This window comes from Corvus cornix, chromosome 1A (genome assembly GCF_000738735.6).
Source record: "Corvus cornix cornix isolate S_Up_H32 chromosome 1A, ASM73873v5, whole genome shotgun sequence".
In the NCBI taxonomy this organism is placed as follows: Eukaryota; Metazoa; Chordata; class Aves; order Passeriformes; family Corvidae; genus Corvus; species Corvus cornix.
Genome location: NC_047057.1, coordinates 57,907,519 through 57,933,538, shown reverse-complemented (window position 1 = coordinate 57,933,538; position 26,020 = coordinate 57,907,519). Strand labels below are relative to the sequence as shown.

At 42.0% G+C, this 26,020-nt stretch overlaps 1 protein-coding gene across 1 annotated transcript in view; it reads left to right on the top strand.

Annotated features, from left to right (window-relative positions):
- Nucleotides 1–5,289: 5,289 nt before the first annotated feature.
- PTN (pleiotrophin) overlaps nucleotides 5,290–26,020 on the top strand; it is a 75,671-nt gene continuing 54,940 nt past the window's right edge. Inside the window, exon 1 of the mRNA XM_039570796.1 lies at nucleotides 5,290–5,538. The gene's annotated coding sequence lies outside the window, so the exon portion shown is untranslated. The remainder of the gene's footprint in view (nucleotides 5,539–26,020) is intronic.

Below are 26,020 nucleotides of genomic sequence, written 5' to 3'. Positions count from 1 at the left end.
TTATCATTTGATTGTGCGTGAGAAAAACTCATTAAAACCACTTATATTTGTCCTTAAATGTGAAGTTTAGCATCATTATAATCACCCAGGTGAACTCTTTATGAATTGACAAACAAATTGGAAAGCAAGAGAACATTTTGGTTTGAGGAATTTCTTCTTTGTTCATACATTCAACTCAGAGTTGTGCTGGTTGCATCACATTGCAGATGCAAAGGGTGTTGTAATGTTTGCTCCCCAAAATACTACCAATTCATCCTATAGTGAGAAATATTTCTTTGATTATACAGGCACAATTGGATTGAAAGTTACTGATGATGTATTTCACAACGTGGTTTCTATAGATTTTCTTTTAACTGGAAAATGTTGTGTGCCATGATTCAGCTCATAGGGGAAGTATCAGAATGCTCCTAATTTTCTAATCACTTGCCTGCTATATAGTTAGAGCCTCTAATTTGTTATTTCTAGCTTGGCAGAGAGTAAAATTGACCATTTCAGTCCAGTGCCCAGGGCAAAGCTATTTAGTACTATGCCTGATACTAGCTGATTCTCTTAATGAAGCATCAAGGACTGAGTTGGGTTTATAAATACGATCTTCTCCACTTCTAAAGCCCATCCTTTCATAGAGTAGTTAGGCATGTGGGTATAGTGCCTTGTGAAAAAATAGTTTTTAGCAAATCAGGTTCTTCCTGCGAGAAACTGAGAGGGAAATTTGCATTCTAATTGTACAGTAATTTTCTGCCGTAAGTTTGAAATAAATTAAAAATGTTAATTTTATTGGTTCTTTTTCAAAGGAAAAACATGTTGTTTCTGCATTTTGCTTTGATTTTTACAATGCATAGTGACAAAACCCCAGAAAACAAGTGATAGCTGTTGCTCAGCCCTTTGTAAAAAAATGCCATTTTCTTTTGCTTTAAACTTCTCCCTAAACTTCAAAACTAGAGTGCAATGAACATGTTTGTTTATGTAGGAAAAAAAGTGATCATGTACTCAAAGCAGGTTTTTTTCATCATAACTAAGGTATTTTATTTTCAATGCAGTAGACTTCAAATCCTGGATGTGTAGGACTTCCACTCCCAGGATTGCCAGCACAAACAAAAGAAGAAAGTAGTGAGAGAAGCCAACATACGAAGAGCAGCCTTTTAAATGCTGGGGATCTGGAAAGGCCTGCTGTGTCGCATTATATTTGTGGATTTCAAACTGCAACATGCAGATGCATGCACATGAATAATTTTGAGCAGAAGAGCTTTAATCCCCTCGTAGAAAAAAGAGTCAGTCAAATGTGTAAAGTTACAACATGTATTCATGGTTTGGCGACTGAAGCTTAAGATCAACTTCTGGGCCACTGACTGTGTTTTCAAATATCTTAATTTTTTAGCATATGTGCATGAAAGAATAACTCTTCTGAGTTCATGCTTTCCCCCTCGTCTTCCACACGCATCTGGGAAATCTGATTTTTTATATGCTGGATTACTTTAATACTAGAGAGTGAGGTATGAATTATTATTTCTGAACTCCATGGATTTTTCTACTCCAATTATAAGATTGATAGTCTCCGTGATGATATTGTGCGGGCTTGAAATGAAAGATAGAGTGAGAGGGTACACAGCTCAGAAGCAGTTGATTTCAATCCTCAATGCATTCACTAAATAATTCAGTATCACTAATGGAAATCTGATCTGAGCAGGGATGCAGGGCACTCAGTTGCCAAGGCTTGGCAGCTCAATAGCTCAGGAACAACAATGGAGCAAAAGGTGAAAAAACCTTTAAACTGTTGTGGGGTTCTCTTCTCTGCTTTCCTGGAATCAAGTTACGTTTTCCTGGAGCTGCTGTGGCTGATGGCTGGGGACGGCAGAGAAAAAAATTGATATTTACAGCGGACCTGAAACAAACAAGGCAAGCTCAGCTCCAGCTGACCTTCTAACCTACTCAGCAGTGGGACGGAAAACAGGGAAGCTCTTGAGAGAAAATTGCATAAAGCCTTGTCCTCTGACTTGCTCTTTGAACTTTAGAGTCAGAATTTTTATAAGGCCATCTTTGGAAAAAAAGTACAAACTCCTGTTCGAAGCTCCAACTATCTCCTTCAGGTGGGTTGTGAAATGATTACCTAAGGGTAACAAAAACCCCACCTTCAAAGAGAAAACTTGGTGTTTATGTTTTTTCAAAGGGAAAAAACCAGCTAGGTAAAGGGAACTTATTATGGGCTGCTTTCTGCATTTTGACAAAAATTGTATCTAAAGCTGGGAGCTTCTTTCCCCAAAATTGTCATAAACTTTTACCAGTTGAACTGGGATCCTAATTAGGAACTATTACTTCTGGATTTTTTATGAGACCATTTGCATGTAGCATCAAAGGCCCTTTTATAGCTTGTTATGGCTCTAACCATCACTTTTCCTTTTTAACAGGTATGTCAGCCCTGTCTCACTCATTAGGTTGTGCATTTTTGCTTCAGGTAACAAAGAGGACACGTGGAAACAGAAACTGGACTTCTACAGCTGCCAGTCCGTTCCTCACCATCGTTTTTTGACCAGAGTGGAACCTGTAGCTGTAAACAAATGTTGAGGATTTTAAAGATAAGTATCCCTGACAATCTGTGAGCAAAGTCTCTTTTCTAGGTTACTTTTGTATTCAGAGTAGAAAAGTAATAGTCGAAAAGTATTTTTTCAGTAGGGATTTTCCTGTATATCACAAAAAATGTTGACTAGTCTGCAGTCCCAGAGATCATGCAGCAAATATATCATTGTCTGAGACAAAAAAGTCAAGAGAGACAAAACAGCAGAGAAGATCTGGAGATAAGCTTCTCCAACCTTGCTATTCTTTTACTAAGGAAACGAAGTTATTGTGAAAGTAAGTGATCATAGCTTATCTTCCATCCATCCCTTTTCTCCATGCTGTACTGCTGTTTCCCACTGGGAACCAGTGCCACAGGCACCTTTGAGGCTGTGACTAACATATAGTTGGTGACCTTTCTCTTGGTGAAAGAAGTTACATTTGTCCTCTCAAGACTGCTGTATTCACAGTCCCATCTTCTGCGTCTTAACCGGTTCTATCTCAATAGCAAAAGTTCAGTCCAGAAATTCAAGTGTTATGCTCCATTAATATCAAATGTATCCAACACAGTGAGCAATCTGGGGCAACAAATATTTTTTCAGTGTTTGTACAGTGCTTATTGCAATGGAAACCTCATTTAAGCCTCAAGGTGCCATTGAAACAAATAACGTGAACATTAAAACACATTTACTTTTTGGCAATCAAAAACTGAGATACTCCTTTTTTCACTCATAGGTGCTTCGAACAATGATCTGTCCCCTGAGAAACTCTGCTAAGCTTGTCTGCAGTTTTATTTTGGAGATTATGAGTCAAAACCCACACAAAACTAGTTTCTGTGCATGTAAACTCAGCTTTAGGAAAATAATGTCTGAGCCATAAAAAACAGAAATGGAGAAAAGCTGGGAGCAAATTTGGTTGAAGATTAACTGTTGACATTGCTTCCAAAATTTAGTGACCAAATGACGCTTCTAACATCACGTACATCTTTGTGAAAAGCAGTTGCTTTCTGCAGAAACTTTCCACTCTTTTATGAAAATGCTAAGTTTGCAGTCTTTTGGCTAAGACTCAGATTTCTGTGAGGAAAGTAAGAAATCTCTTGACCCATTTTGATGCAATCTGTTTTGGTTTCAATCAAGGTGAAGCTATGGCCATTGTTCTCTTTCCTACTTTGTTACTCAGACAGGATTGATCATCTGAAATGTGCTGCAGTGGTTGTATGGAGAATTTCTTGGGTCTGAAAAGTGTTAACCACTACCAGGTGTTTTCTGATGGAAAGTTTCTTTCTCTAGATGCTTGTCATGCTTAGCACCGTGCTGCTAGGATTTCACTGAGAAGCCATCAGGAAGGTGCAGGCTGGCTATCAAGCATTCATTCAGCTTTGCATGCTCTGAAACACGAGTACTACTGAGCGCTCATTTCCACTCATCCAGCTGCTAGAAAAGATACTCTCTCCATCTCAAGCCATTGCTTTACACTGCAAATCAAAATTGTTTTTTTAAATTACATCACTGTCATTAAACCTGCTGGTGGTGCAAATCCTGAACAGCCATGCCAGGACTGAACACATAACTGTGTGATGAAAAGAAGATGCCAAGGTGTGGATGGAAGGGGTTAGTTTACTTTACTAAGAGGACTCCAGGTGAGTGCAATTGCCCGCGCTGGGACTGGCTGTACAGTGCTTTTCATTGTCACAGATGGTAGGTGTTAGATGATGCAATGTGTACGGTGCCAGACAAATTACTTTTTTAGCTCATTCCTCTGGAAACAGGAGAGGAATCTGAACTGGATTTCTGTGCAAACCTGGAGCAGGAGCTGCAAGCTCCAAACCCAGCTGAGACCAAAGCAGTGAATGGGCCCAGTCTTTCAAGTGGAGGCAGAGACTTGCTCTGGGGAGAGGGAATTACACAGAAATTGCCTGGAGTTTGGAACAAGTCCACTTAGTTTTAAATTAAGCTGTGGACTGGGGAACACTCTTATTCAGTGGATGTAATGAACCTAAAAGTTGGAAAAGCCTGCTCCTAAATGAAAACCTTGATACAACTCCAGCAACCACTATGACCAAAAGTGTTAAAATGGCATGGCAAAAGTTGTTCTCATAGCACTTGCAGGCCAAGTTGAAATTAAAAGCTGGGGGTGGAGGGTTGGGGGGAGGGAAGAAGGGGTCGGCTTTGGGCTTTTAATTTTTAACTTATTTATTTTCTTGTTTCCCGCTCCCCAGCAGTATTTCCAATCTATCACTCCCGTGGTCAAAATGGCAAGCTGGAAGTCAGCGAGGCCGAAGTTAGAGCTCTCCAAACTCTGACAGCCAAAGGCGACCCGGGCAAAAGCTGCGGAGGACGTTTGTACCTGCGGTGGCAGCTGAACCCCGCACCTGCCGGGGTGTAGGGCGAGGCGCATCTCCCTGCCCTCGGTTCGCCCTCTCCCTGGGTGATGAAGAGGAGGGCAAGCTGCCTGGGCTAACAAGCCCGATAGGAGTCCTTGGGCTGGCTTCGCACCGCGCCACCGGGCTCTCCCCGGTGCGCTCCTCCCGCGGGAGCTGCGGCCGAGCCCCAGAGGAGCGGAGAGGAGCGGAGAGGAGCGGCCCCGTCCCGCCCCCCGCCCAGCCCAGCCCAGCCCCGCGGCGGGGGCGAGGCTGCCCCGCGGGTGACCCGCCCGGCGGGCGCGGCCCCTCCGCATCACACGAGGGGGCAGCGCGGCCGCTCGCTCTGCCCCGGCGCCCGCCTGCCTTCCCTCCTCTCGCCGCCTCGCCGCAGCCCGGGCTCCGCCGAGTCAAAGCGCGGATCAGGTTCCCTGCCTCCAGTATAAAAATCGCGGCGAGAAACCTCCGGCGGGAGAGAGAGCCGGGGCGCGGGCGGAGCGTGAGGCGGCGGCCGGCGAGCCCGTCCGTGGGGAAGCGCAGGGACGCGCGGCGGCAGAACCAGCCGCTGCTCACCGGGGACGGTCGCGGCTCGCCCCTTTCAGCTGCGGGAGAAGAGCTTTTTGCCGCCCGAAGTAAGTCCGAGGCAGCGGCGGGTGCCTCCAGCGCTTGTTCCCCCGGGGCAGGGTGGGAAGCGCTTCCCCTCGTTCCTGCCGTGGCTGCGGGACACTTGCCCTAGCAGGGCTCCGCAGAGGGTGGCCGGCCAGAGGTGCCGTGGGGCTGGGTGGCAGCAGGGGGGCACCTGAGGGGCGCACCTGAGCCCCCGGAGACCCCTGGCCGAGGGGCAGGCGGGGGAGAGGTCTGGGAGTTCCCGGGAGCAGGAACGGGACCGCGCTTTGCCGGGTGCGGAGCGCTGCCGCGGCGGCGGCGCTTCGGTCCCTGGGAGCGTTTAAATGCCCGTGCAGGGCGAGAGGGACAGGGGTGGCGATGGGTGACGTGACCCAGCGGAGAAGGGAGGCAGGAGCACTCGGTCAGGTCCGTTTCGAGAGGACAGAAGGGCAGCGAAGTGACCCCAGAGCGGCCAACAGTTACCCTGTGCCAGGAATGTCCCGGCTGAGACTCGGGAGTTTAAATTGTACCTTCAGACTGAGCGCTTCGGCTGATCTTTTTCTTGGGACTTTGTCTTCTTATCCCTAGTTTACTTTTGGTGAAACAACTAAATCCAGCAAGTGCTGATAGATCTATCTAAAACTGCCGTCGTTAGTTGGTGTCTTCTCCTTCCTCAGGAGGGATAGGTTGGGGGAAAATCTGAGTTAACAACGGTGAAGACACAGTCTCCTGTTTGTTGAACCTATGTTATTCTGCAAATGTTTCATGGTCTCCAACCTTGGTGCTTCGAACTCCTTACCCTCCTTTTTTCTCTCCTTTTTAAAAGTACAACTTTTCATAGGAGAGAGGTAGTATTCATTCTTCGGGAGCTTATGTGCTCCTCTTACATCTTCCAGTTGGCTGTCACAGCTCTCTTCCACACCGCCAGTGGCTTTGCCTTGATGGTGAATGTCTACTGCACTTTAACTTAGTGGTACCCTCGGGAGCTGGCTTCTAGGATGTACACCCGAGAGACTGGTTGGGGAAATGTTTGTGACGAGTTAGATCTTTCTCTGTGACATAACCCTGCAGCTATGGGTAGTGGTGTTTTAACTGGATCCTGTTTGCTTGAAATGACTTGTATTATGGTAGAGGAACGCTTTTCCTGTGGCTCATCACCTCTTGAGTTGATGTCCTTTCCTTGTTTTCCCTTTGGGCACTGGTTGTTTTTGGGCTTTTAGCAAAGCTCAACTTTTTGGACAAGAAACAGACTGTGTGTGCAACTGACTGTATTAGGCAGAAGGAGGGAAGGGATGAAGAGAGAAAAAGAGAAGGAAAATAAAAATTGTTACAAAGAAATACTCGGGTTTTTAGGTGTTCTGAGCAGTGTTCTTGAGCTGATTACAAAACAAATTTAATGTTTCTCTGTGTTTGTTTTGTTTGTTTCTATTTAATTTCCTCCCTGCAAAGGTATAAGAATTAAAAAAAAAGAAGTCTGAACTTTTGATCATGAGAAATAGTTTGAAGGGAAAAAGGAACACCAGTGTATTTGTGACAAAATTTGTTAATTTGCCGTAAGAATTAAAATTTGGAAGTGCATGGAGACGTACTTCATTGGACCAAAAAAACCCAAAACCCCCATGACTGACACCAAAAAGCAGAAAAAAAATTCCTTCTGCATAATTTAGCAACTTTTGCTAGAGAGAATGAAAGTGAAGATTTAATATACTCTTGTCTCCAGGCTAAGCTAAACTCTTCAGTGATTTTTTAATGTATGAAGCTTTGGGTGAAACTGAAGGACAGAAACTCGCCAACTTTGCTCCCGAGCCAGCTCTTGGGTGGGGAAAAAGAGAAGCCAGCAACAAATCTTTCTTTCACAAATGGTAAATATTCGTTCATAGTGTAGAAGTGGCCTAAGAAAAACAGGTTTTTTGCAATTATCCAGATGTCTATCCCTAGTTATTTGAGATGCAGTCTGTGGCTGATGCATCCCTTGCCAGCAGAAGGTTTGTCTTACTATAGTATTACAAAACATAGTGCTGCTATCCCAGTACCATATGCCTGAGCTCTACGCCCATACTGACGCTGGGGACACTTTGGAGGCTTATCTTATTCCTGACACAGTTGCACTGATGGATGTGTTGTGTAGATTAATCTTTCTGCCATGAATGTGAATATTATTACTTAGCAAACTTCCAGCAGTCATTGCTCCAGCAAGGTAGTTCCTTGACATATCCTCTATTTCTTCTTGATCATTTTGGGAATGGTTGTTCTTGAGTCCTCACATAACAATTAAAAATAATCCTTTACAGGAGCTCTGAAAATGCACTCATTTAACTCATGGTATTTTTATTTCTCTGTGTGTTGGGTTATTTTGTCAAGGAAAATACAATTTATCTAGTGTTATGGTATAACAAGTGTTTTAGTGTAAGACCAGGGCATTAGGGATGGAGCTGGCATGGCTCATTGCTTCTGCTCTGTTCAGGCCCCCTCATTACCTACATTCCCAACTGTGGTGTTTTCTGTGGGAATTGGTCTTTAACAATGTATGCTTTGCTTCGATATTTACAACCTCTTGCTGATCAGTGTATCAAAAGCATTTTCATTTAGAGGATGCATTTCAGGACTTTAATTGAGGAAATCTCTTTGTTTCAAGGCTCCATAATAAACCTTACAAAATGCTGTCTTTGAACGAACTAGGTCACTGTAACGCGTGCACACATAGAGTGATTCTCATCTGCGTAGGGTAGCCGACACTCGCTTGAGCCCTGTCCCTGGTGAGCTTGTCCCTGATTTATCCTTCTTGGACTGGCTTGTTCACAGGGAGCTTATGCTGAAAATTCACTGCTGGAGGTCATTCTCCATTCTTGGCATCTCTGGCAGCCTTAAGCTTAAATTGCAGCCTCGTTTTCTATCCAATCAATACCACTCTTATGTCGCTGAGTTTCCATGGTGCCCCCAATCTTCTGTCTACATATTGATGTCTGACAGCAGGAATAGCATTCTGTGTCGCTATATATACTTACTAAACCTGTCAAAACTATTTAGGGTCTGTCGCACTAATTTATATCCATATCCTGATATTATTTGTATCTGTTGAGCTTTGACTGATGGAACTTGCTGCACTAAGGAATCAGCCCCAACAATGCACTCCAGGGATGGCTCAAGGGATGGATGTTTTGAGAAAGGGGAAAAAGACTTTCTTCTGGAGTAGCTGGGGTAGTCTAGAATCCTTTGAGCACAATAGAGTCATTTTGAAAACATCCAAGTCTCAATGGCTCCAAGTTAATGCTTTGGAAATCATTCTTCATTGTGCTGCTCTGAATGCACAGAGGGTCCTCTCCAATGGAGCTGTGGAGAGGAAAATAGAAAAGTGGGCATTGTCAAGTGCTCAATGTGTATTTGAGGGGAGTTGGGGGAAATTTGAGTCAGTTGTCTGACATCAATTTCTTCAGCAGAAGCACTGTGAAAAAATGGAATTAAAGGAGCCAGCAATGTCTTCTGTAATGTGGATGTTTTTGTTTTACTACAGTAAGCCACAGAGCAGTCGTTGCGTAAGAAATGGCATGGCGGTGTCTCTGTGGACTGACAGCAGCAGTGAGGCCCGATGAGAAAAGGCAAATCTTCTGTGTATCACTAAATTTCAGGGCACTGACTACTTGTTACTCATGTCAACAGTATTAGGCACTAAATAAAGACCATATAGATTTTTAGAAAATTTAAATATGCTTTGCATACCATTGGTTTTAGATTGAACAGAAGTGGTTATCAGCAAAGAAACTCTTTAATCCCACTACCTTTAACATGAGCTTGATCCAACCCATGAAGTAGGAGCGGGCAGTCAGTATGGAATTCGCTACTTAATATTTTGCTTGTTCTGAGTTGCCAGAAGAACTGATCTTGGGATGCCAAGTTTGTCAGTACTTTTCAGACCCTCTTCAGGCTCCTACAGTTTTTTTCCCTAGTGAAAAGCAAGGATCTTCAAGACTTAAAAGGACCTGTTTCAGGTGGTGGCATTAAAGTAGTTCAGTTTGTTTTCAGCAGTGGTTCACCTTATCATGGTGGAAAGGGTCAGTAGAACTTCACCTAACCAGACACTCTCTTGGCCGATATGTCTCACCTTCTTTTATTCCAAGGAACAGAATCACTATGCCATTTAAAATATCTGGCTCTACCTTCTGCAGCGGCACTGTGATGATTTTCTCATTTTTTAACTTTTTTATTTCCTTCCTTGTCTATATGTGTGGGAGTGACTTTCTAAAAACTGTAGTCGTCTTGCAGACTGCTTTTTCATGTCTTTCAGGCTGAAGATTGAGAGAACACAGCTGTAGGCAGTTTGATGGGAGATGAGAAGGGGGAATGGGAATGTGATAAAGAGCAAGCTGTATTCCTGATAAAGCCACCGGGGTATTTTCACCCTCGCCATCCCTCCACGCCAAAAAGCCCTTCCTTGCCTTCCCAGAATGGCACATTCTGGTTTCAGTGGGGATGACCTCTGGAGGTGAGGAGTTGAGCTAAAACTATGTCTGAGGCAAAATCCAATTCATTAAGTACAGTACATTAAGAAAAATGTATTAATGTATCATTTTGGGCCTTAGAAGCACATTACTTGGCAAGTGCCACTGATTGCATGGCAGCTGCAGCAGAGGACTAAAGACTTTTAGAGCAGAAGAGCATTACGGGAGTTGGGTATTTTCTGATAAAAATAGTCTTTGAAAAGAAATAGTGCATGGGGCTCCAGCACACTGCCATTTAGTAAACTACAAAGTTCAGTTTTAAACTGGGCCTTTCTCCTTTGAGGCCTGCCAGCACTATTTCAGAGCTCATTAAATGTTTCACGAGAGCATTATAAAAATCTTCCTTCCTCATTAGTTTCTACACAGTTTCAGCATAGCTTGGACCTTGTAAACATCCCCTATTTAGTTGTGGATGAAACTCGTCAAATGGCTGTGGGGGAGAAAGAGGAGAAACTCTTTAATACCCCAGTCTAAATCCTTGTTTTGACACTGGTCTAGAGGTAGCTAACCACATAAATGAAACAGAATTTTGCCATCTTCAATCAATATTTTTGGAGTAATTCCCTATCCATACAAAAACTCTCCCCTCAAGAGTAAAACCAGACAGAACAATTGGGAGGGAAGATGAGTCTGGATGGGCTCTGCTTTCCTTCTGAAAGCCTCATCTACACACCTGGGGTGATGCTCAGATATTTTAGGGAGACTGGTCCAGCTGAGTGGAGGCAGGACAGGACTATGAGGTAGAGGTAGGCTGATTCTCAGGCTTGGGTGCAAAGTTGGTCTTGGTCTTATGAGCTCATTAAGGCACAGAGACAACTCTGCTGTTGTCTTCATCATCTGACTTTGCTAATTGCATCTACCTGTTGCTTTTTCTGTCCCTAAGGATTAAAAAGGCAAAAAACCAGATAATTTGACTCCATGAGTGCATAGGAATTCCTTGTGTTGACACAAACAGTAAATAGATATGTATCTGTGGAAGCCAGAGTGTCCCTGCACAGAAATAACTGAACTAACTTCTCAGATTCAGTTCCAGTGGATATCATGCACAAAACCTGTTTTGTTCTCATGTTTTTGTTTTTGGTTTTTTTTTTTTTTTGTTCTCCTCAGAGCCGTGTGAACAGTGGCATTAGTTTCATAACCAACTAAAGATGATATGACTCCTGCATTTAAGGCTTCCTTGTTTCTACAGGATCACTAGAACAACAGATTCATTTATGTATTTATTTATTTTTTTAGCTCTACTCCTCACACATCATGTATCTCGAAGTGCAAAGGAGCCTTAGTAGTGCAATGCAAATGTATGCACCCATCTGTAGCCAGCAACAGAAGGCTCACAGTCTGTAGCATCTTTTCCTCTGTGATAGGAGCATCCAGAATGCGCTTAATACATTGTGTAAGGGTATTTCTTATAGCAAAAACTTTGTATTTAAAGATAACTATTTTAGGTGTTCTTTTTGTTTTTTAGCAGGTTTACAGCATGTGAGCAACAGTGGGAAGAGTAACATTGTCTAAAAATGCCCATTTTAACATTTCTGTAATGTTCATTTAGTCACTTTGTCAGGTGGTAAAGGCTGGATCTCTTGAGGAAAGTCTATGGTCTTTGAAAGTAAAATAGGAAGTGATATAGAAATAGCCTTGGTAGAAAGATGGCATTTTTGATATGGTGGTGTCTGTGCAGTGGTGCTACAAAGTTACAGCTTGCTTTGAGACAACCCAGCTTCTTCCATTTCAATATTTAGCTCTTTTTCAGCTCACTAGAAATAATATTCTTCCTGTCTAGCGGAGATTAATATTTAACCAGGCACACATCCTCCAAACATTATTCAGGCAAAGTTGATGCTTCAGCAAGAGCTTCATCAGAATAAGGAATATATCATTCAGTCTAAGATTTAGAAAGAGTAACTCCTCCTTTGTTTTGGTAAAAAATTCTTCAAAATGAGACACAAATGAGCTATAATGCTACAAAATGGTTGTGACTTTTTGCACTTGCAGCAGAATCTCATTGATTTCATTGAAAGTGCCTTTGGAGTGAAGTTATCTTTTAGTAAATGAAAGATAAATCAAGAGATTGTCCTGATAGTCTGCCTTAATTCTGGTAGAAAAACACTTTGTTCCTTTAGCTCAAACAATAAAAATTACATGTTTAAAAGTAGCCTCCCCACCCCATGACATTAAACAGAAATAATTTGAAATTCTTTTTCTGCTCAGGATGGTTTCACCTGGAAAACCAGTCTTTTACTGTAGGGACTTAGCTTGTTTTTTGGTGCTGAAAAGCCCCTGAGATGCCGTGGTTGCTTCCCAATAGCTTGTGCCACCTGAGTGCCTGGTTGTTTGCTTGGATTGCTGCCTTCCCAGAGGCCAGAAAGATGTTTTCCTTTGTGCAAGAGTCACTTGCTTTTATTAGAAGCCTGTCTGGCTGCAGCTGATATGCAGTAGGGACGGGTGGATGGAAAAAATCTACTAACCAACAGATAGGATTTTCAGCTGTCTTCCAAAAATGCTGCAAGCTTTGATTCAGGAACTTCATGTAATTTCACTTACTAAATCCTCACTTTGCTAAGCTGTCCCTTCAGCCCGTGTTTCTTGTCCGATTTGCGCGTTGTCAGATGCTTTTGCTAATCTCTGTGGTTGATGTTTGCTTAAGTGATTATTTGGCAGCAGCGTGTGAGCAGGCGTGTGTGTGTGATTGCTGTTGGCACGGCAGTTGGTACGAGATGGCATTAGCATACTTGTTCCGTGCTCTGGGCCTCCTCCACTTCTAGGCTTGTTTATGCAGCAGAAGGACAAAAAAATCCCCCACAAACCAAACCAAAAACCCCTGCAAACCAAACCAGAAACCCATGTGCAAGCTGGTTACGCTACGGTGATCCTCTGGCCAGTTTGTCCAGAGATCTGCAGAGTTCAGAGGAGCCTGAAGGTTGCTCTCATTTTCCTTCTAGTACTAATTCCAAACAGACCATCCACCAGCAGAGGATTTATAAAGAGCTGCAGGGATTATGGGCTGCCTAAGTAGGGGTATCTACATTGAATCTAGTCTTTGCTGTGCTTGCAAATACCATGGGAACTGTGTTTATGGGGTGGTAAAGAAGAAAAGGCAAGCTCCTCTCCCTTCACGTTCGCTAGCTCAAGAGGCTGTCATTAAATGGGACATGGGTTTTAGTTTGTTTTGGACTGATTAATATTGAGTGGTCACTGGGATTATAGGTGTATGGGTTTTAAGAGGTGCTGTTCTCTTCCTTCCATCACTTCTAATTTGAGCTATAATCTTTGCATGTCTCGTGCATTGTTGGAACATCTTTATGGGCCCTGAGTTACCTTGCTGAGAACATTGGGATTTACTTAGACAAAGTAAGTGTAAAAGTGTGTGTGAAGTCTTTGCTTGATCGTGCAAACTTAATTTATAACTGTAACATAATTAGTGGAAATAAAACTCTGATGACACAGTATGGGTTCAGGTCCATGCCCTTTGTGAGTCGGTGGGGATGAAAGCTCTTGTGATAAGTTTTATAGTGATACTTTTACCATGGGGCCTTTGACAGCTTCACTTGGTATTTTTCTGGACACTTGTTTAAGCATGAACTGCTCTTGTATTAATTTTTTTTTGTGAAGTCAAGCTAATGATGAGCTGGGTTTCTCCTCCACTTTCCAATGTAAACTGCTTCTGTTAGTCCATGTTAAGAACCATAACTTTTCAAGGCAGAATCTGGGCCGTGCATAACCACTGGCTGAACCTGTCCCTGAATGACAGTCTGGTGCTGTGAAGGTTCTGGGTTTATCCTGATGAGAGGTGGAGGCTGCCATCTTCCTGCTGGGATCAACCCCTGGTTTTGTCTCTGAAGGGAGAAATCTCTGGGCTTAACATCTGAAATGTTTTATAAAGTTGGCTGAAAGCAGAAATGTAGGAGAGAGGGCAACATTTTCTCTCTCTGTTCATAACTACCTGCAAAATTGGTCATATTTTCATGATGGAAAAAAAATCTGAAGTTCAAAAAGGGATGGGAATGTGAGGAGAAGTGTGTGAACTTCCTGTTCTTACTCATAGTATTGATCCAGAAAAGTTATTTTGAAGCTGCTTTCAAAAATACAGGCATTTCCAGTATTTTGCAACTGAGTTAACATTTACAAGCACCTTTTCTTACGTGGTGCTACAGTGTCCTACATGGTCCTGGCCTTTCTTTGGCTGCTTCTCTGTGCCCAAATACAGCACCTCTGTACTAATTTTCCCAAAGGGTGAGAGATTTTGAGAATAGCTGTAGGTTGAATACTGCCACACAAGACAAGGGCTTGAAAAATAAAGGTGGCATCTGACAGCATCTGCTTTGTTCATTTAATTGCTATGTACTATATTTTAGTTTGAATTATTTATGGCTATGTCTGAAAGTCCTTTAAATAAGAGCCCCTCTTTCTGTGCTAACCACAACCATAGAGGTTGAGTGGGTATGGCAGGCGTGTGTTTTTATAGAGAAAAAGAGAGACATGTATAGAGACTTTACCCTGACATCAGGCTTTACACACATACCAAAGGCAAGTCTCTGCTTGGAGAAACTTTCAGAACTGTAGGAATGTATAGCAAAAATGTGTTAGATAACTTTAGACTTACTAATTGTGCAACATGTACTGTAAATGACAAGTTCACATCTTTATGCATTGACACTTTCAGCATATGCAATAAGGCTCTGATTCCAGTGGGATTTTACCAACTGAGATTTCTCAAGTAATTGTGGGTGGGAATTTCTTGTCTTATTTAAACTGCAACAAACAAAAAACTCAGAGCAGGAGAAGTCTGTGAAGTGTAAATTATCTGTCTTAAGTCAAGAAAAATTGAGGTTGAAATATTTAATCTAAGGCTTATCGAAATGGAAATTTCTGAGTTACTGAATCCATGATTTCTCTTCCAGGTCAGTGGAATTCTAGTTTGTATCTGAACATTTTCAGCACTTAATGGGCATTGAGAGAATGGAAACAAGAACTTAGCCTACATATGAGATAGACACACTGGCTACAGTAGACTCTTCATGATGCCCTGTGGTGTCCAGCTGGTGCTGTTCATTAGGGCATTTTTATGATCATGATGTCTCATAAATAAGTGCTGTAGAATACAGCAGTGGGGAATGAGGAGCATTTTCTCTAATTTATCCTTTCCTGATCAGCTTAAAATTTTCTTCAAAGCATACCTTTGAGAATTAAAATCCAAGCGTAGTATTTATAAACATTTTAAATAGTTGCAATAATTATAAGTTATTATCAAGTTGTCTATTACAACTGTTTACAATTATTTTGTAAATAATTTATAATTGTTATTTACAATTATTACTACTATTATTGTAGAATTGAACAAAAATACGAACTTGATTTCATTTTTTTTCCCCAAAACTTCTGCATGTCCTTTTCAGTTGCCTCACAGGACATGGTGTTTTGAATATTTTTTTCCTTTTTTCTTTATTTTTATTCTCTCCATATAATCATAACTTCTGTTGCAAAAGATATTTTAGCCTTTGATCAGTGCCCTTAGGAGAGAATAAGCATGGTTTTCACTGCCTGATGCAAAGCATGATTGGTATGAAATGAAAGGGATATTTTTCTAATCTCATTTATATCAAGTTTAAAAACTATATTCTAGGCCTAAATACTTTTTGGAGTAGCAGAACTTCCAAGCTGTAGCTGCTGATCCCAGGTGAACTGTGATTTCCTTGCTCAGATTCAGGTCCCAGTTTTGCTGCCTTGCAGAGCTGAACCATTGAAGACAGAAAGTGCTTCTGTAGCAGCAGCTGGGTCAGTCTGTGAATTAGGCCTAGGTTTTCCCAGGGCATGGATCATGCTCTGTGGGCAGCAGCCCAACTCTACATGATGTGAAAGTGGATGGAAGAGCATAGGTCGAGTTCTCTAAGACCAGGCTTATGCGGGCTCCTTAAAACTCTTTGCAAATATTGTTCATCTTCCTTAGCTTTAAATGTGGACAGATCTGAAAGAGATTTCCTCCTGAACAGATAAGCCACAAGCAATCCGTTCTGGTTTTGAAGATGTATTTTCATTACTCTGACTAGCTGAGGTTTCCTGAATCTTAATTTTGAATTCATTTGTCTATAATGCCCTTATTTTCATAACCTCAACTTGTCTTTGCTTTAATCTCTCTTCTATTTAAATAGTGCAGTAGGTCACCTTTCATAAATATTGCACATTCTCTCATGTTTCTCATTTTCAGTAGCCTTTTACGGCCCCATGCCTAGTTCTAAATCAACAGAATATTTCAGTTTCTTTATTTCTAAGCGTGCTCACAATTCATGCCCTTATTCTAGCAATCACATTTAGCTGAAATTTAACCCAGCATTCTATAATTATGTTATAATTTCCACAGTCAAACATTTTCTTTCATATTACAGTTTAAACTTTTAGAAGTGCTGTTCCAAAGTTTTGTCTACTCTGGAATGACTCTTTTGCTAGGCACAGGGATGTGACATCATCTGTCTCCAGAACATTTTTGATGTCTTGGAGTTAGTTCAGTAGTTGCTGGTGTACAGTGATATGAAAGCAGATATATGACTTCACTATGTCTGTGGTGGATTTTATCTGGTATTTGTGCTGTCCAGTTGCCTGGGTAGTTGTGAGGACAAGTTGGTTAACACCACGTTATATGGGCACTGTGTTTTGTGGCCTTGTTTTCCATTCTTTCTTTCAGATGCTTCACAAATGCCTTCTGCAACACTGATCCTGAGCAGTACTTGGGGTGCTAAAACATCTCCCTTTTGTACGAAAAAAAATACTATTTTTCTTATCCTGGGAGTCTCTGTTCCTTGGCTGATATTGAAAGAGTGACAGGACCTTTCTTCTTGTCCCAAGATGACAAAGCTCTCCTAACAAAGTCTTCGAAAATCTGAACAATTTACATGTAGTGAAAAATAGCCAGGATATGTTTTTAAAGCCTTTTTGTAGGTTAGTGAGGCATGATTTATCGTTGCGAAAAATGTGCTTTTTTAGACTTCTCTAGTTTGTGGGGCTCCTGGTTCAGGCTAGCTGGTTCACACTTGCCTTTAACTGACTTTTCTCAGCTCTGGAAATGCAGTGTAGTGCAATCAAATTTCTCGAGTAGTTTCTTTTTTTTTCATTGGCTTTATTTTATTTCCCCTAACTGTGTCTGGCAGTTCTGCCTCCAGTTCTTTACCTGTGTAACCCTGGGGTTTGTGTCTCCCTTCCCTGCTTTGAAGTGAAAACTGAAGACGAGGAGCCATTTAACTTCTGTGCAGTCTCTCTTTCTGCCCTCACTGACTTTGTGTCAGGAGAGTCTGCAGGACCCACTGGTTCTTCTGGAGTTCCAGCTTCCCATGTGCTTAGGGAATGCCTTATTACTTGTCACTGTCTATTTGCTTCCTTGTTCTTCAGCTGTGCTCTTGGACCTCTTAATCTCCGTTTTACATCTCACCTGCCAAAGTTGTTCTCTCCTATTAGTTTCACTTGGGCTGCATTTCCATTTCCTTTCTCTTAAAGACATTCTGTCAGTGAATAAATTCTTAAACTACATTTGCGAAGTAATTTTGTTTTCTTTTTTCCCTGACTGACCAGAAGTATCATCAGTGATTGCACTTTGGCGTCATTTCAGATTATCTGTGCTCATTCTTGGCATGCTTTTTGAAAGGACAGCTCTTAGGGAACAGAAAGAAGCGACTCCCACACTGTGATTTTTAAAACCTGGTTCCCTTAGAACGGGTAGCCTCCCAGTCATACACCATAATCAGGCTGTAATTTTGGTGTGAAAATTTCAAATGACTGTGAGAGAATTCTGTGTTTACATCCTGTGGAGATGTATCTGAACTGTCGCAGCCCTCACTTTGGAAATTGGTCTAGAAGTGGCCCTACCTAATTCCTTAATAAATTCTTTTTCATTGTTTGGGACTTACTCCTTGTAGATTTTCCTTTTGCAGTCTTCAAACTAACTGCCACCATGTGAATTGGTTACACTGACAAGAAATGGTTTATAAAAATTACTGCACTTTCACCTTTACTGAAAATGGTAATGTCGTCATTAGATCACCAGCTATTTCACTTTGATCAGCCTTGGTCTGAATTGGAGACTTGTATATTATCATCCTCAAGACTGTAGCTGAGAATTTCTCCCCTTCTGTACCTCCCTGTGAGGAAAGCCTGAAAAGTCCTATTTGTCCTTCTGACTACTTCTTCCTTAGCTGGTATGTGTGCAATATTGTATATTTTTACCTTTTAGAGGAATTCTCTCTAAGCGTTTTATCTAAAAGCCTGATCCAAAGTATCTGAAGTCCACCAAAGTAACTAAATAAATATGTAAAAAAAAAAAAATGTATATACGTATATAGGCTCATTGTGATTTAGACTGGCTGTATAATTTAACAATTTGTGTGCTCCTGCCTTTTTGCTAACATTTGGGCTAACTGTGCTCCAGGAAACTGTTCATGATGTTAGAAATGTGAGCTAATTGCACCCATGTACATCTAATTTGTTGCCCTGATGCTTTTCAGCTGTCGTAAATGGACAATTATTTTAAAACAAATATGTTGTCAGAAGTGAAATATCCTGTGAAAACTACCCATTTGCCCTTAAGTCTAACTGTGTTCAGTTCATCTGATGCTGTCTTAGTCTCCCTGCATCTCACAGAAAATGATTTTAATATTAACTTCTCATAGTAACACGCTTCTAAAATGTCTTTCATTTAACTCCTAGAATTATTTGTATTATTTTCAAAACTGCTGTTTATTCTGCCCTCTTCATCCCCTTTGTGATTCCTGTTAGGGAAAATCAAGACTTAGTAAGTCAAGGTTGAGGGTACTTTAATGTTATTACCTTTTAAATATGGAATCCCAAAGCAACTCTTTTTTTGAAAGGGAGGAAGCTTTTGTTTCAGCTTTCATTTTGGACCTATGCTGCATGCTCAGCAGTGGTGGGGAGGGCAGGGCTTGGATATCTGCCACTGTGCTTGCTCCTCAGCAGAAGGTCATGTGCAACCCTTTCCCCAGGTTGCACTCCTGTGCACAGATGGAGTGAGGGAGATGGGACAGTAGTGTCTTATCACTAGCTGATGTCACAACAAACAGTCTCAAAACATCTCTGTGCATCTTTCTTTTCTGTTTTAATGCATGCCAGCATCTTTTTAGCAGGAGAAAATCAACTTATGCAAACATATGCCACGAGCAGGAAAGGAAGGCTATTTCATCAGGAAGTATGAAATGGGCTTGTCTTTAACAGTTGGTTTTCTCTCTTTGTGCTAATGAAACAAGATTTATAACAGTGATTAGAAATCACAAAGGTCACCCAAGCCATTTTAAATTCGTATCTTTAGAGAAAAGCATCTGTAAAGAAATATATGAAGAGGAAAGAGGCAATTGTGAGCCTGAGCTAGGCAGCGCTGACATGTTCTTCCTTTTTATCAAACTGGTACGTGCAAGTTAGGTGCATTGCCACTTGTCAGCCCTGCCTCTCAACATTTCCATATAAGCCTGTTAACTGGATTGGGCTGGACTTAAGAAAGAGCTCATTCCTAATCTTGATGAGCTCAAGTGGCTTTTATGGAGGGTGCTGTGCATGGGCACAAGGGCTGAGTGTTCCTTGCCATCATACGAGTCACTAGATGTGTTACAGGTTTTGCTGTGACACACACAGCACCAGGAGTGGCAGAAGCCAAGTGAGCCTGCAGATAACCTCCTTCTTCTAATGATGGAGCTTTTTGCCTACCACACCTCTGAGTGTAGCAAATGAAGGTGTGACAAGTAGCTTTTATTTAAAGTCAATCATTGTTTAGGTGGGACTTGAGAAAAAACATGCCTGGTTTGAATGGTGCTCCGCTGTGCAAAGGCTTTGGAAATGAAATAACTTGACCTTTCTTAATAGCACACCTGTGTTTGACATCCAGCTGCTAATGCCACTGGGCTGAGCTGCACAGTTAGAGGATTTCTGGGGGAGGGAAGAGTTTAAGTATGCTGATCAGAGCTCAGTGGAAATGTTTTTGTCATATGACAGGGAGAAACGAGGACTGCCAGCCTCCTGGGACTGGAGTGAGCCTTCACCTTGGTCCAGTGGGTCTATGGGATTCTCTCCAATGGAGAGAGTTTTTCACAGTAAAATGGAACACACTGTCCTTTGGAGTTAATAAAATGTGCACACATAAAATTTGGAAATGTTGTATGATAGCAGAAGCTGGTCTAACAGCAGTTTCCATATGCTGCCAAGAATGCTGAGTGTTCATCTTTTAACCCAGTCACTCCAGGACAGCCGAGCTCTCGTTGTGGTCTGTATGGGTGGTTTGGTGCACAGGGACTAACCTAGTTACTGTGTGCTTTCAGTTATGACTCATTTTGGAGTGAGAATTTCTAAGTGAGAATTGGATGTAGTGGCTAAAATGTGCTTGGCCCCATTTGGTGTTACTTCAGCATCTGCCTCTTCGGAGGCTGGGTTGGTTTGGAGCTGGGGAGGCTCCTGAAAGAGGCAGAGACCTCTCAAAACATTTGACTTTGTGATTCCTGGAACATCTACCATAGCTGTAAAGGCAGATGAAGGTGGTGTCCAGGAAAGGACCAAAGGGGATTAATTGCAGGGTGCTCTAAACCTGAGGAGGGAACTTTGATATGCTGTGACAAACCTAGGCAGGACATGCTGGGAAGTTCCCTGGCCTAACATTGATTGGAAAACAAGCTGCATTGTCGTGCTCTTAGAGCCTTTTCCCGGGGCCAGGCTTGGGACAGCTGTTGGGATGGTGGGGTGGGAAAAAGGGCTCCCACACTGTGAGGAGCAGTGGATGCTGCATAGTGATTAAGAAATGGTAGGAGTACAGGGACACTGAGGACTGCGGTAGCAATGCATCCTTTTTTTTATTCATCCTTGTGGCTAGAACAGGACTGTGAATACTGAGGAAGTGCTGTAGGATAAGACACATGTTTTTATGGAAGACTAAGGGCAAGAGAAATGAAACAATGCAGTGTGAAATGCTTTGGCAGAGTTGTGTGTAGGAAGATTCCATTTTGCTTGTCTGCAGCAAACTTGGGGTAGTTAATAGTATTGAATGCGGTGGTTTTTTTTTTTTTTTTTAAGGTTTTCTTTTCCTCTCTTTTAAGCAATGTATTTACCATGTAAAGGAAAACAAAATGTTATTCATGTATATAGTACCTTCCAGGGAATTGGGAGGAGCCCAGGGCAGTTTTCAGTTGACACAGATTTATTTATTCCTGGCTGAAAAATCAGTTCCTGAGATGCTGTGGGATGGTCCCCAAGCAGGTGTGTGATTGGGCTTTCATGAACTTCCAGCTTCTTGTGTCATACTGTCCATTCAGAAGATCTCAGGACATTTTTAAAAGCTGGTCATGATCTGGGCCCACTTCTGATTGTTGTCTCCCATTCTGTTTGCTGTTCTAATTACTTTCAACTTGCAGTGCCTGAGCATTGAAGATAAATCCCATCACAAATTGTGTGGAGTCTCTGGATCTTTTACTGCATACAGAATTGAGGCTTTCTCTTGCTCTTCACTGGGAAAAAGGAGAAAAAAATCTATTGCTGAAAACATACTGGGTTAAAAAGGCAAGAGATGAAATAAATACACCTTATGGTCCCTTGGATGTAAGGACAAGTGGGTGTACTATCAGACTGCAAGGGAGATCAGAGGCAGAGCTCCTTCAAAGACTGTTCTCCAGGCATGAGCTGCCTGGTCTGAAAGTTTGCAGACTCTTTGAGGAGGTTGATGTTATGGGGCTCCTCAGAAGCCTGAGTGTTAAACAGCATCCCTTTCCCATTTTCCAGTCACACGGCTGCATAAGATAAAAGCTTCATCGAACTCCTAAACCTTGGATCAGTCTTGCAAAATCCAGCCAGCCATTGTGAGTGGGGTTAATTCACACCGTCGCCACAGAAGACAAAATGGATCTTTGAAACAAATGTGGTGGTGGGGGTAAACCCATCAATCATGTGAATGCTGCTTTACAGTAATTCACAACTGCAGCTTTTCTCTTGAGCAAGGGCTGGCCGAGTCCGATCAATCCCTTGGCTCTCAAATAGGTCTCAGCAGGCACTAGCTTGCTCCTTGTGGGTTTGTATGTACATGAAAGCCCACTTTATATTAACTCTGTGGAATAGTATTTTTCCCTCTCTCTAAACCCCTTAGCACTAATTCAGTGTAATTATACTCATTGAATACGGTGCTGACAGCCCCACTCCTCCCCCTTTCCTGTCAGGATATTTGCCTAAAAATCGCCAGATGAAGAAAATCCAAAACAATGATGGGATTCTTTGTTCTGGCCTTCCACATAGGTTTTTATTATTTTAATGTAACCCAATGGTCATACTTTCAAGTATTTTCTTTAAAGACTGAAGATACATTTTAATTCTTTTTCTTTTAAAAATTAATGAAGAATTAGACTTTAGTCTATAAGGAAAATGTTAAATATTGCAAAAGTCATTACTAACTGAGCACTGGAGTAATTATTAACAGTCTGAGGCTGCCGAGGACCTCTTTCTACCTTTTTGGGAAGAGGGAAAGACATCAGGAGAAGGCAGGGAGCCTCTTTCCACCTGTTCCTTTTTGTGTCTGTTTGTGTCTTAGGGTTGGGTGACATTTTCCCTGTCGTGTGTCAATGCTGAAAATAATGATGCAAGTGTCTTAGCACAGCATATTTTGGTCCTTACTATCTCCATATGCATGAATGAAACTTATATAGTGGAAATACCTGGAAAGCAGTGATTAGAAAGGATTTTAGGAGGTCATAGGAAGCAGGAATTGGCAGATGAGCTCTGGAGAAAAGTCTAAAACCAAATCGTAGGTATAAGCCAGAGAGGGCCAGACCAGGGTGATGATGGTGATGATAGAGACACCAGGATAAGGCATCCTGTGTTGGTGTCAACATTTTCAAAAGATGCAAAAAAAAAAAAAAAGAAAGGGAAGGAAAAACTCTCCAGCAAACTTGTGTCTGGAGAAAGTTTGCTGTGTGGCTTAAAGAGCTTAGTCTGCCTGACAAACTCAAGAAGAACAGATAACCACATTATAAATATCTCCTAGGGAAGAAAAATTACAAGTACTGAAGGCCTCTCTAACTTGCTGGGAAAAGCTATGATAAGAAAAATTCAATTACAAACTAATTTACTATATTACAGTGTTGATGGTGGGAGGCAGGATGATAATCTCACAAAAGCTTTCCTTAGAAGGCAGTGGATCCTTCATCTTACAAAGTGTAAATGGCAAACGTGGAGTTGTGGATACCAGAAGATTGCTACAAGGAACTAACTTGGGGCTTTTGCATAAGGACATCCATTTTGTCTTGACAGAAGAGTTTTTCTCAGCTTCTCAGAGGTGAAATGCGGTCAGGTCAGGGAAGCAGAAGCTTGCGTTTTAAAAGATAGCAAATGTGTCCTGCTTTTACAAGTAATTGAGTTCCCTTTTTAACTGTAATATGCAAATACTGTAATTTAGGTGCCAATTTGCTTCCTACAAAGGCTGTGGCATGTTGCAAGTCACACCTCTTGTGTTGCCCTTTATCATATCAATTTGTAACTTGGCTCCTGTAAACCTAGTAAAATAGAGTCAAACATCATGTGAGAAACAGAGGGAACAGAGAAACATGCATTACAGAAACTAAAAGGGCCCTTTTGGGAGGGCATTTACCATCAAAATAGGGAGTTGCTTACTCTTTCCTTTCTAAGCATATTTTTGTTGTTGGTTGTTTTTTCTGTTTTCTTTCTGTTTTTTCTCCTGCTTACCTTTCCTTTGTGGAATGCTAGCTAAGTGCATGCTTTCCTTTCCAATCAAGAGAGATTTTCTTGTTAGCAGACAGGCAGGCCACAGCCCTTATTCCTGAAGCCCTGGTCCTTGGGTACAAAAGGTCTCCATCCAAGCATTGTCTTCCTGTTTTCAAGTCTCACCTGTATGAAGCCTCTTAGAAAGGTGAATCTGAATGAAGAAAAACATGCATTTTTGAGATAGGTAGACCGTGTTTAGGTGGGGTGGAGGAGATGTCAGTATTATAGGCTTCCTTTGCTCATGGGAGCACAACATGCTTTTCTAGTCATGTGGATAAGCCAGTTCTGTTTCCAGAATCAAGGGAAATGCTGATTTTCCTCTCATTGAGAAGAACGAAGAAGCTTAGCAGCTTTGAACTCTAGCTCAATTTGAGCACTGGCTATAGCTATAATAAATTGCTGGCTTTATTTAAGAAGATTCTGAAACATCAAATACCAAACAGGATTTTCCCAAATGGGAAAATTTGTTTGTTCCTCTCTCTGAGAATATGGAACTGTGCCAGTCCTTAAATTGTGTAATACGACTTGGGTGGGGAGGACAGGGGGCAAGAAAGCAGAAGTTGTAAGCCTGTGATGTGGAAGGTGGTTATAGTCTACATCAGTTTCACAGACCTTAGAGCAGCCCCTGTTCTCTTTGTCCTGCTTTGTTTTACACAATCATCGTTCTCCCCAGTGAGCATTAGGAGCCATTACCTTTTGTTTTGCCTCTGTGACTAATTTTGCCTGTTTTGATGATTGTGTTGATCTAGTTGGAACCATCTGGTGATTCAACTTCAAAAGGCTGAAACTTCAGGCTGAAAACTTTGGATAGAAGTGCCGGCATTGGCCAACCTGGGTTCTGTGGAGTGGCGGGAAAGTAATTCTGGATTTCTAGAGCTGATCAGATATTTATTCTTGAGCTTTACGCAGGTAGCTCCTCCTGTTTCTACAAAAAGTGTTTTCAACAAGTTGTGGTGTTTGGGTGAAGGCATCTTAATTTTGAACTTTCTTCTGTGAGCAGTTGCCTAGGTAGCAAACTCTCTAGCATAAGAGGGGACTTTTGTTTAAACAACACACACAGTAAGTGTTACCAGAGCCAGATAACTGCAGATAAGCAGGCAGCTTGATGAGATTAGAAGGGCAGCACTAGATACCACAAACAGAGGCATATACATTATGAGCTATTCTGATTAGCCCCTATAATCCTTAAACAGACTTTACTGAACTGTGCCTGGTTGAATTGTTCTCTCTTGGGGCACTGTGTTTTGATTTGTTGCTGACACAGAAGAACCATCCATGCTACCTTTTGAGTAATTGTGAGCTGCCAAGGCTGAGAGTTCAAAGCCTGGAGCACAAATTGGGCAATGGCAGCCAGGAGCTGGTGCTCTTGATGAACAGATGGTGACCCAGAAAGCTGTCTGCTCAGCAGTAAGTACTTAATGACTTGCAGGTGTCCTTCATGTTTGGTGCACTGAAGTTTTTAAGTGTACTGTAGGAAGTTTCTTTGAAGACCAAATGAGGCTTCCCACCTCTGTGGAGCCGTTTGTGGCACAATTTGCTGCTTCCAAAATCTGTCTGTTTAACATAAACAGATGTGCAGCAGAAAGCTGACCTGAACTGCCCTGCAGCAGGAATTAAGCATGGATCAACCAGAGACATCTTCATTCAAGACAATTCAAAGCCTGAGCCTGAGGCCACTAGAGAGAAGAACCATTTAGAGGGTAACTCCTCACTAAAATATTACTGATATCTGTTCTTAACTGTAACACAAGTTTGTTACACCAGGGCTATGTGTTTGCTCTGTCTGTGGAATAGCATCATCCTATTAACTTTTGCCATGCCCGGAATAAACAGGGATTTTTTAAGAACTAGCAAAACCTTTCCTAAGTGATCTCTTTCTGTTTGCAAGCCAGCTTTGAATAGGCAAAGCTACATGGAGGTGGGGAGAGAGGAAGAAGTCTGCAGCTCAGAGGCCTGGGGAAGATGAGGCAAAGTGTGAGGATGTGAGGAGCATCACTGTAGGGTTTCTTGGTCTCTTTCCCCCTCAGCCATGTTGCAGTGCTCTCCCTTCTGGCTTCAGGCTACAAGCCTGTAGCACTACTTGTGGCTTTTCCATGTTAGCAGAGCTGCTTCTCATGAAGGACAAGAGGGGTAGCAGCAATTCTGCATTGTGCCTTCAGTGCTGGCATCCCTCTGTAGTGAGATGTGCCTCACTAGCTTTAATAGGCAATACCTGTGATCTTATCCTTTGTGTGTGGAGGGATTGACTCCCCAATGACAAGGAATGAAGGTA